The sequence below is a fragment of the Mustela nivalis genome (genome assembly GCF_964662115.1).
Source record: "Mustela nivalis genome assembly, chromosome: 14".
Lineage (NCBI taxonomy): Eukaryota > Metazoa > Chordata > Mammalia > Carnivora > Mustelidae > Mustela > Mustela nivalis.
Genome location: NC_139033.1, coordinates 87169066 through 87178585, shown reverse-complemented (window position 1 = coordinate 87178585; position 9520 = coordinate 87169066). Strand labels below are relative to the sequence as shown.

General features: G+C 48.9%; 1 long non-coding RNA gene across 1 annotated transcript; it reads right to left on the bottom strand.

Moving 5' to 3' along the window:
• Window positions 1–1743: 1743 nt before the first annotated feature.
• LOC309847533 lies at window positions 1744–9513 on the bottom strand. Its single transcript, XR_014302493.1, has 3 exons — window positions 9007–9513; window positions 6214–8072; window positions 1744–6002 (listed from the first exon to the last, which is right to left on the bottom strand). It is a non-coding gene; the product is annotated as an uncharacterized lncRNA (long non-coding RNA).
• Between the last annotated feature and the right edge of the window lie 7 nt (window positions 9514–9520).

Sequence of the window (9520 nt, the reverse complement as noted above, 5' to 3'; positions counted from 1 at the left end):
CACTCGGCTCTGTCCCCAGCCCTGGTACGGTGCCAGCCAGCAGTCAGAGCTCAGTAAATATTCTGACTGGGATGAATAAGATGGTCACCCAGAAAACAAAACAAAACAAACAAACAAAAGATGGTCACCCAGAGAACCCTGGGGGGATATTACCCTATGATACAGCTTGGGGCCCCTGAGGTGGCTTCTGGGGTGTCCTTGAGCAATGAAGTTTTTAACTACAGGCGTCCTATGACAGATTTGCTAAGGAGAACCTACTAGTGGGGCAGTGATGCCCCTGATATTGTCAGCCAATTAATTCCTTAAGTACTTTAAATTAGGAAAGGCCTGCTGATTTGATTTTATCTGTCCTTAAGATTGATCTATCATCATATCCCATTCCAGCTGGACTTCCTCTCCTCTTCTTCCTCCTCCATTACTGATGATACAGGATCTCATTACCTCACCACCCCTTAATTTATTTATGAAAAGGCTGAGGGTAAAGACAAGAATGAAACTCCTGGGTCCTATGGGGACCTTCTGTAAAAGCCTTCCTTTCCCCATTCCTTCCCTTATGCCTGATAAAACCACGTTTTCTGTTACTGGCAAGTTGGAATTGTTCTTACTTACAAATTTAAATAAATAAACTTCCATCCCAGGGCTGAGTGGAGGCCAGCCTAGGTTAGGAGGCCAGGTTAAGCCTAGCCTGCAGACTCCCGGTGGATCAATCAATCTATCAACAAGAATTCATTGATCCCACAGGAAGCAGCTTTCAAAACCAGCATGTAGCTCCTGATGTCCTGGCTTCCTCCTCACAAGACACTTGGGGAAGAGGAGTCTTTTGAAATTTTCAATTTTATTATTACACAAGTAATACAGGGACAACATTCATCTTTTAAAAAATTCAAGACACAGATACCTAGAATAACAAGTGAAAAGTCTTTCTCCTTCTTTCCTTGCATCCCCCTGTTAAGAGATTGAGGGCATAGGCTTCTATTCAGACTTTTAAACAATGCACTTTCATACAAGTACACCTATGTAAACAACTCATTTAAAAAATAAAATAAATGGGATCACAACATAGGTGCAGTTATTCTCTCTCTCTCTCTCTCTCTTTTTTTTAAAAGATTTTGTTTATTTATTTGAAGAGAGAGAGAGAGATCACAAGTAGGCAGAGAGTCAGGCAGAGAGAGGGGGAAGTCCCGCCAAGCAGAAAGCCCCATGTGGGGCTTGATCCCAGGACCCTGAGATCATGACCTGAGCCAAAGGCAGAGGCCTAACTCACTGAGCCACCCAGGCGCCCCCAGTTATTCTCTTTTAAACAATATGTCCTGGACATTCTTACAGTCAGACCACACAGATCAATGTTTTAATGGCTGCAACAGCATTTTACAACACAGAGGTACCCTTATTTATCCATTTCCCTACTGATGGGCTTTAACATGCTTCAGATTTTTCAGTATTACAAGCTATGTTGAGAGCCCTGGTTCTCTGGAAATTATCCAATCAATCACCCATTTACTACAGGCTCACCACGTGCCACGCTGTTCTGGGGTTGGGGATAAACAAAACATACACCTTAATATAGTTTTGAGTGATTGAAAGGGGGCATTTTCTTTTTTCAAGTGAGCCAGTGAGGCTGAAGATTAGTCTCTATTCAATCCAGAAGGCTGAGGAATCTGCCAGGGTGTGTCCCTGGCTGTGAAAAGGGGGCCTCAGTGTTGCAGAAGTTCTGAGGTGACTGAGAAATTCAAGCAGCAGTGGAGAGCTGGGAGAATACAGATTTATTTATTTATTGTTTAAAAGATTTTACTTATTTATTTGACAGAGATCACAAGTAGGCAGAGAGGCAGGCAGAGAGAGAGAGAAGAAGGGAAGTGGGCTCTCCGCCTAGCAGGGAGCCCGATGCGGGGCTCGATCCCAGGACCCTAGGATCATGCCCTGAGTGGAAGGCAGAGGCTTTAACCCACTGAGCCACCCAGGAGCCCCAAGAACACAGGTTTATTAATGCCAGCAGGCTCAGCAGGATCGTTCCCAAAGTCTGAGCACCTGGCTATGATTGGGGCAGATATTTATAGGCAAACTAGGGATTTTTCGCTGGGTCTCATAACTGATTGGCTCAGGGTCACCCGGCAGTTCTTAAAGCTATGCGGAACTGACTGAGTGGAGAAGTGCCAAGTCATCCGCGGGGGTTCCTTATCTCAGTGAGGCGGCCATTTTGGGCTTTTCTGCCTCATGTCCCCCCTCTTTTTTTTTTTTTTTAAAGATTTTATTTATTTATTTGACAGACAGAGATCATGAGTAGGCAGAGAGGCAGGCAGAGAGAGATGGGGGGGGGAAGCAGGCCTCCCGCTGAGCAGACAGCCCGATGTGGGACAAAAATACAAGTATGCATCCAGAGCTGGTGTCATCTTTGTCACAGCACCTAAAGAGAAGGTTGTCCTTGCAGGAGAGAAAGATGCTGGGGGGAACGCAGTAAGGAAGGGGAGCTGTAAAGTTAAGGCAGTGGTATCTGGGGTTGAGAAAGGCCCTGGGGGTAGGAAGCAAGTAAGACTGGGTGCTGGGGCCAGGGGAGTAGGATTGCTCAGAGGTCCGATGGTTACAGAAGAGTTGGTGACATTTGTAGTGGCCTGCTGGGCAGAATGGGAATCATGGACACAGCTGATGGGTGAGGGGGAGACAGACCCAACAGGCTTTGTTGATGGGATTCTGAAAAAAATTTAACCATAGTTGATAGCTGGCGTTGATGAGTTGTTTTGTGAGTCTCTAGGTGTCTGGAAGTTGAGTGAGTTGTTGAGTGAGGTCAGGTTGATTCCTCGGTAATGAGGCTGGGTTGCTGGGGTTCAGCTGGCTAGTTCCTTTAGTTGAGTCATACCCTGCTCTCAGAGGGCAAGATCTTGGATATCGCCCCCATCTGAAGAACCAGCCTGGGCTAGATAGGTCCAACATACTGGACTCGATTGGATATATTGTACAGAGGGACCAAGAGGTCTGTGTCAAGGTTGCCATCCAAAAGTCTGGCCGGGAGCATGGGAGGAGGTGCAGGTAGTCGGAGTTCTCCCCCAGTAACAGGCCTGAGGCATAGTGTGAAGGTTTGAAAGTATCAAGACCTTCCAGAACCTCTCATGCAGTTATATTTGGTGTAGGCCCCTGGCAGGAAAAGGCTGGAGAAACTTAATAACCCTAGTATGAGGCCCCAGCTGGGTCAAGGAGGGAGAAGATGTATTTTAAAGTTTAGGGGCCCTTCTTTAAAGTGACCTTCAGAGGGTTGGATAGTGACGGATGTGGGGTCCAGGTAGCTTGGTCTGGATTTGTCTTTTTCACTTTCGAGTGGTGGATCCATGGTGTGATGTTGGAGACCTTGAGGGTGGTAAGGGTCATAAGGATTACTGTATGTGAACTGGTCCAGGTCGGGTTCAGGGGTTCGTGTTTCCAATCTTTTACTCAGACTTCATCACTAGGGTGGAAGTAATGGACGGGAGTTCCTAGAGATATGGGGGCTCTAACAGGTGGGCATGTAGCTTTGTGAGGACTTGTCCTAGGGATTTTAGTTGACTCTGGAGGTGTACATCTCCTAGGACATTGAGATTGCCCGGGATGGGCATTAACGGCAGGGGGCGGGTGGTGGTCTGCCATAAAGCACTTCAAATGGAGAGAACCCATGTTTTTGTGGAGTACAGCGGGAGCAGAAGAGGGCTAAGGGGAATAACTCTGTCTACCCCAGAGTCGTTTTGGTGTGTAATTTGGAGAGGGTTTCCTTTAGGGTATGGTTCATGTGCTCTACTTTCCCTGAACTGAGGTTGATAGGCCGTATGGAGTTTCCAGAAGATGTTAAGGGGCTAAGTTAGTCCTCGTAGAACTTCTGAGATGAAAGCAGGGCCACTGTCACTGTGAAAGGTGAATGGGATCCCATATCAGGGAACAATTTCCTGGAGCAGTACCCTGGTGACCTCTTTGGCTCTCTCAGTTTGTGTGGGAAACACTTTGACCCATCCCGAGAAGGTGCAGATTAAGATCAAAAGATACTTGATACCTCGGTAAAGGTCATCTTGGTAAAGTCCATTTCTTTGTCTTCAAAGCCCCTATGCTTTGTATCCCTGGGGGTGGACCGGGTCCAGTTTTCGGGTTATGTTTTGCACAAGTGACACAACGTTCCCTGATGGACTTACATAGATTTATGAGTCTGGCAATGTAGAAGTGTTTTGCCAGAAGTTTTTCAAGTCCCGTTTTTCCTAGGTGTGAGACTGAATGTTGTTCCATGACCACATGAGGGGCGAGGGCCGCCAGAAGGAACAATCACTCGTCAGGTAGGATCCTGCTCCTTCAGTCTTGGCCCAGCTATTCTCGACAGCTGTGTATGTGGGATTTTGTAGGGAGGGAGTGACAGGTGCTGTGATGGCTAGTTGCCCATTCTGTGCAGCTTCTCTGGCCGCCTGATTAGCCAGGCCATTTCCAGTAGCAGGCTCGTTATCCCCTTTCTGGTGTCCCTGACGGTGAATGACAGCTAGGCTCCGGGCGCCCATACCGCCTCTAGCAATTGGAGAATTTTCCTTTTATTTTTGATGGTCTTTCCATGTTAGGACGTTAGGAGCCCCCTTTCTTTGTAATTGCCCTGTGTACATGTTAGGTGGTGAAGGCATACTTGAGTCTGTGTATATGTTGACCTTTTTGTTTCTTGATAACATAAGCGCCTGTACTAAGGTTCAGAGCTCAGCTCTTTGAGCAGGGAGGGCTTTAGCTTCCAGGACCTTCGTGGCTATGGTGACCACATAGCCCACTTTTCTTGAACCATTACTCAGGAAGCTGCTGCCATCAGTGTATAGGGTGAGGTTGGCATTTGAGGTCCATCCTTGAGGTCTGGACCTGGTGTATACACTTCAGTAATGATTTCCAGGCAGTTATGTTCTGGTTCTCCTTCTTCCGTCAGAAGGTACGTGGCTGGGTTGAGAACCTGTACAGTCAGCAAGGTAATGTGGGGCTTCTCCAGGAGTAGTCCTTGATATTGAGTGAGGTTGGTATTTGATACCCATTTTTGACCTTGGCCATTCATCAGAGTTACTACTGAGTGGGGAATCTTTACGGTTAGCTGCTGTCCAAGGGTGAGCTTTTCAGCTTCTTTGATAAGGAGTATGGTGGCTGCCAGGGCTCGCAGGCAAGGGGGCCATCCAGAAGCGACAGGATCTAATTTCTTGGACAGGTATGCCATGGGCTTTCCCCAGGGGCCTAAAGGTTGAGTTAGAAGCCCTAAAGCTGTTTTATCCTCTTCGTGGACATACAGACAGAAAGGTTTTCTGGTGTCAGGTAGGCCCAGGGCTGGAGCCTTTCCAAGTAGGTCCTTAAGTTGGTTAAAGGCTTTTTCTTGTGTGTCTTTCTAGTGTAAAGATTGTGTCTCCTGTTCCACTAGTAGATCGTGTAGGGGCCTGGCTATGACTGAAAACCCTGATATCCAGACCTGGCAGAATCCTGCAGCTCCCAGGAGCTCATGTAGGGCCCTTCTAGTAGTTGGCCATGGAAGGCTATTTATTATAGCCTTTTGTTCTATGCTGAGGGCTCGTTTTAAGTTATTATGAACCCCAAGTACTTGACTTCTTGTCTGCATAGCTGAGCTTTCTTCCAAGAGATTTGATATCCTCTTTTTGAAAAGTGTTGTAGGAGATCAAGTGTTACTCGGTGGCAGGTCTCTGCAGTTGAGCTGGCGATGAGGAGGTCATCGATGTACTGGAGGACCATGCATTCAGTCTGGCCCTGGGAAAAGTTGGCTAGGTCAGAGGCTAGGGCTTCACTGAATATTGTGATAAGTTTTTAAATCCTTGTGGGAGCCAGGTCCAAGTGAGTTGCATTTGGCGCCCTGAGTTGGTGTCTGTCCATTCAAAAGCAAAAAGGGACTGGCCTACTAGGGCCAAGCAGATGCAGAAAAAGGTGTCCTTCAAGTAGAGGCGGGTAAACCAGGCAGCGTCTGGTGGGATCTGGCTTAAATAGGGGTTGGGCACCACTGGGTTTAGGGTTTCCATCGGGAACAAGGACTTTATTTTTTTTTTTTTTTTAAGATTTTATTTATTTATTTATTTGTCAGAGAGAGAGAGGTAGAGTGAGCACAAGCACAAGCAGACAGAGTGGCAGGCAGAGTCAGAGGGAGAAGCTGTGGGACTCGATCCCAGGACGCTGGGATCATGACCTGAGCTGAAGGCAGCTGCTTAACCAACTGAGCCACCCAGGCGTCCCGGGAACAAGGACTTTAAAAGGCCCTTTGCCCCCTGGTTGATTCATAGCATGCAAGCCCTGGATGGGTCGGTAGTCACCACTGGGTTTTCTGACTGGGAGCAGCAGGGTGTTTGAGGCGAACTGGCACTCAATTCGGATGCCTGCCTCTTTCAGCTGCCCCAGATGAGCCTGTATGCCCAACTGAGCTTCCTGTGAGATCAGATATTGTCTCTGCCGCTGAGGTTGAGTTCCAATTTTTAGTTCTATAATAACTGGGGCTCGCTGGACGTGAGCCTGGGTGGGTTATCTTCTGCCCATACATCGGGAACTGTGGTCTGGAAGGCTTCAGGGTTGGCTTCAGGATGGTCTTGTCCATCCTCATCTCAGGGTGTGTTTAAGGACATGATAAACCCAGGCTCGGTGGGGCTTAGATTCATGGTGGCCCGTCCCGACTGCTCAAAAGAAATCTGTGACCCTAATTTTGAAAGTAAGTCTCTTCCCAATAGCAGTAGTGGGCAGTCTGGGGCATATAGGAATTCATGGGAGACTACCTGTCCTCCCAGTTTATAGGTCTGAGATTGACAGAAGGGTTGACTTGTGGCCCAATTCCCTGTGGTCCCCATGATGATTATGGTGCATCCTGTTAGGGGTACCACTGGTGTGGTCACTACTGAGTGTTCTGTTCAGGTGTTGACCATGAAAGTGATCTTTTGGCCCCCAAAGTTCATATCAACTGTGGGCTCCCGGGGGCCTAACATCACAGCCCAGTCCCTGTCAGTCTGGATCTATATTGGCTAGCCCAATGAAGTCAGGATCTTGGTTTGCCTGAGCCTTGGGTTGGGTGGAGGGCTTGTTTGATCTGGGCTTCCGATTCCGGCATTCATTTTTCCAATGTCCCATTTCCTTGCAATATGCACATTGATCCTTTTTGAGGGTTCTGCACTGCTGAGGTCATGCCTCTGACCATCCTGTTTTTCCACGTAGTTGGGAGTCTTGTTGGAGGGCCGCAGCTAGCAGATTGACTTTCTGTTTCATTTTCTTTTCAGCCTCTGGTTTGGATATGTTGTCTTGGTTGCAGTAGACCTTGTTTGCTATTTCTAGTAGTTGGGTGATGTTCATCCTGGTGAAACCCTCAAGTTTTTGGAGTTTGCAGCGGATTATCAGCAGCTGACTGAGCCATGAAGGCTGCATTCACCATCCATTGATTCTTTGGTGCCTCTGGATCAAATGGAGTGTATATGTGGAAAGCCTTGCAGAGCTGCTCATAATTACCAGGCATCTCTTCTCCGTCCTGAGTCACATCAGACATTTTTAACATGTTAGTAGGCCTTTTGGCACCTTGGTGGAGGCCCCACAGGATAGCATCTTGGTAGCGGTTGATGGCATTCCAGCCTTCCTGTGTTGAAGTCCCAGCCAGGCCAGTTGTCCAGGGCAGACTCTTGGGACCATCCCTCAGGGTTTAAGGTGCCGACTGGTGCCACCTCTTCGAGCCATTTACGTGCCTCCTGGAGAATTCTTCTTTCCTCAGTGTTGAACAAGGTGGGAAGGAGCTGTTGGCAGTCTTCCCAGGTTGCTTAGTGGATTTGGAATATGAATTCCATGAGGTTGATCATTGCCTGTGGTTTTTCCAAATAGGTGGGAGTATGATTTTTTCAATTTAGGTGGTCTGTGGTGTTGAAGGGCTGGTAGTAGATAATGGGTCTGCCTGGTTGGGGGCTGCCATCTACTCCAATTTTGTCAGGATCTCGAGTTTCTCAGAGGGGCACCGGGTAAGCAGGGATTTCTCACATTCGGAGGTGGTGTGTGATGTTCCGTGGCTTGCTTTCTGGGGCGGGGTCCCTCTCAGGAACAGTTGGCAAGGAAACTGGTACTGGCTGCGGGGTCACTAGCATCTGGGGAGTTGGAGGCGGTGGGGAAACAGCTGTCATTGGCAGGGCTGGGGACACCGGAAGAGCTATTGATGGTGTTGGAGTGAGAGGGGGTGGGGAGGATATGTCTGGTGGTGGATATGTCTGGAAACAGAAGGTGGTGGTGTGCCGCGTCCCACCTCAGGTGCAGTCAGGAGGGCCGATGCAGTTGGGAGGATTGTAGGTCCATAGGGCGGTGGGAGTTCATCGTCTGGGTCCCCTTGCTGTGTGGCCTTACTTCAGATACCCTTGGTCGGTTGTGCGATGAGAATCCTGCACTGTCCCTTGCCATTGGCAGAAAACAAGAGTCTTGGCTATTTCTAACCAGGAATCAATTTATAGGAACTGGTCTGGATGTCCTGGGTTTCTTGCCAGACAGTGGGTAGGTCTAAGGTTTCTTCTGAGGGCCAGCCAACATCAAAAGCTGGTCACTGTAGCTCACATAGAGTCCTCAGTTGTCCCCGGGTTATATGTACCCTGTATTCGGCACTAAAGCCTTTCCTTAAGTTTTTAAGCATACAATCTAAGGCAGTGTGGTTTACTGGGTTTCCCACCCATTGTGAACAGTGTGCATTGCAAGCAAAGGGTGGGGTATTTTTGGGTGCTGTCCTGCTCACATCCCTGGCAGGAACTTAGGAGCGTCTTAGCTAAGGTCTATCGGTATAAGGCCCAGACCAGGCTACCCGGTGGAGTAGATGACCATTATGCCCTATGAGGCCCCATGAGACTCAGGGTGCAGCCCACTCAGACTCCCTAGCTGAAGCGGTGGAGCCATACGGACACACTCATACACTCAAACGTTCCTCAGATTCAAACAGGCTGGATAACCCCGCTCTGGGTGTGCCTGGCTAATGGGTTATCAGTCTCCCCTCCAGTCCTGATGGACAGGTTTGACTCAGACAGTGGCCCTGGGACTTACCTGGTCCAACGGGTGGATCTAGCCAGCTGTCCCCGGTCTCCTATCGCTGGTCCAGCAGGGCGGAGACGAGCCGCAGCTGTCCGGGAGAACCCAGCCTCGGGTCCCTCGAAATCAGTGGGGCGCACGCAAACCCTATGCTAGGCACTCTGCCCTTCATGGCCCATCTCCGGTCCCACACCGGTGGCACAATGGGCTAGCGGGGTTCAGTTTCCCGATCAGGTAACCAAATGTTGCGGAAGTTCTGAGGCAACCGAGAAACTCAAGCGGCACGCAGAGAGGTGGGACACAACACAGCTTTATTAACACCGGCAGGCTCAGCGGGATGGTTCCCAATGTCTGAGCACCCAGCTATGATTGGGGCGGATATTTATAGGCAAACTAGGGATTTTTCGCGGTATCGCATAGCTGATTGGCTCGGGGTCACACAGCAGTTCTTAAAGCTATGCGGAAGTGACTGAGTGGAGAAGTGCCAAGTCATTCTGGGGGGGTTCCTTATCTCATGAGGCGGCCATAT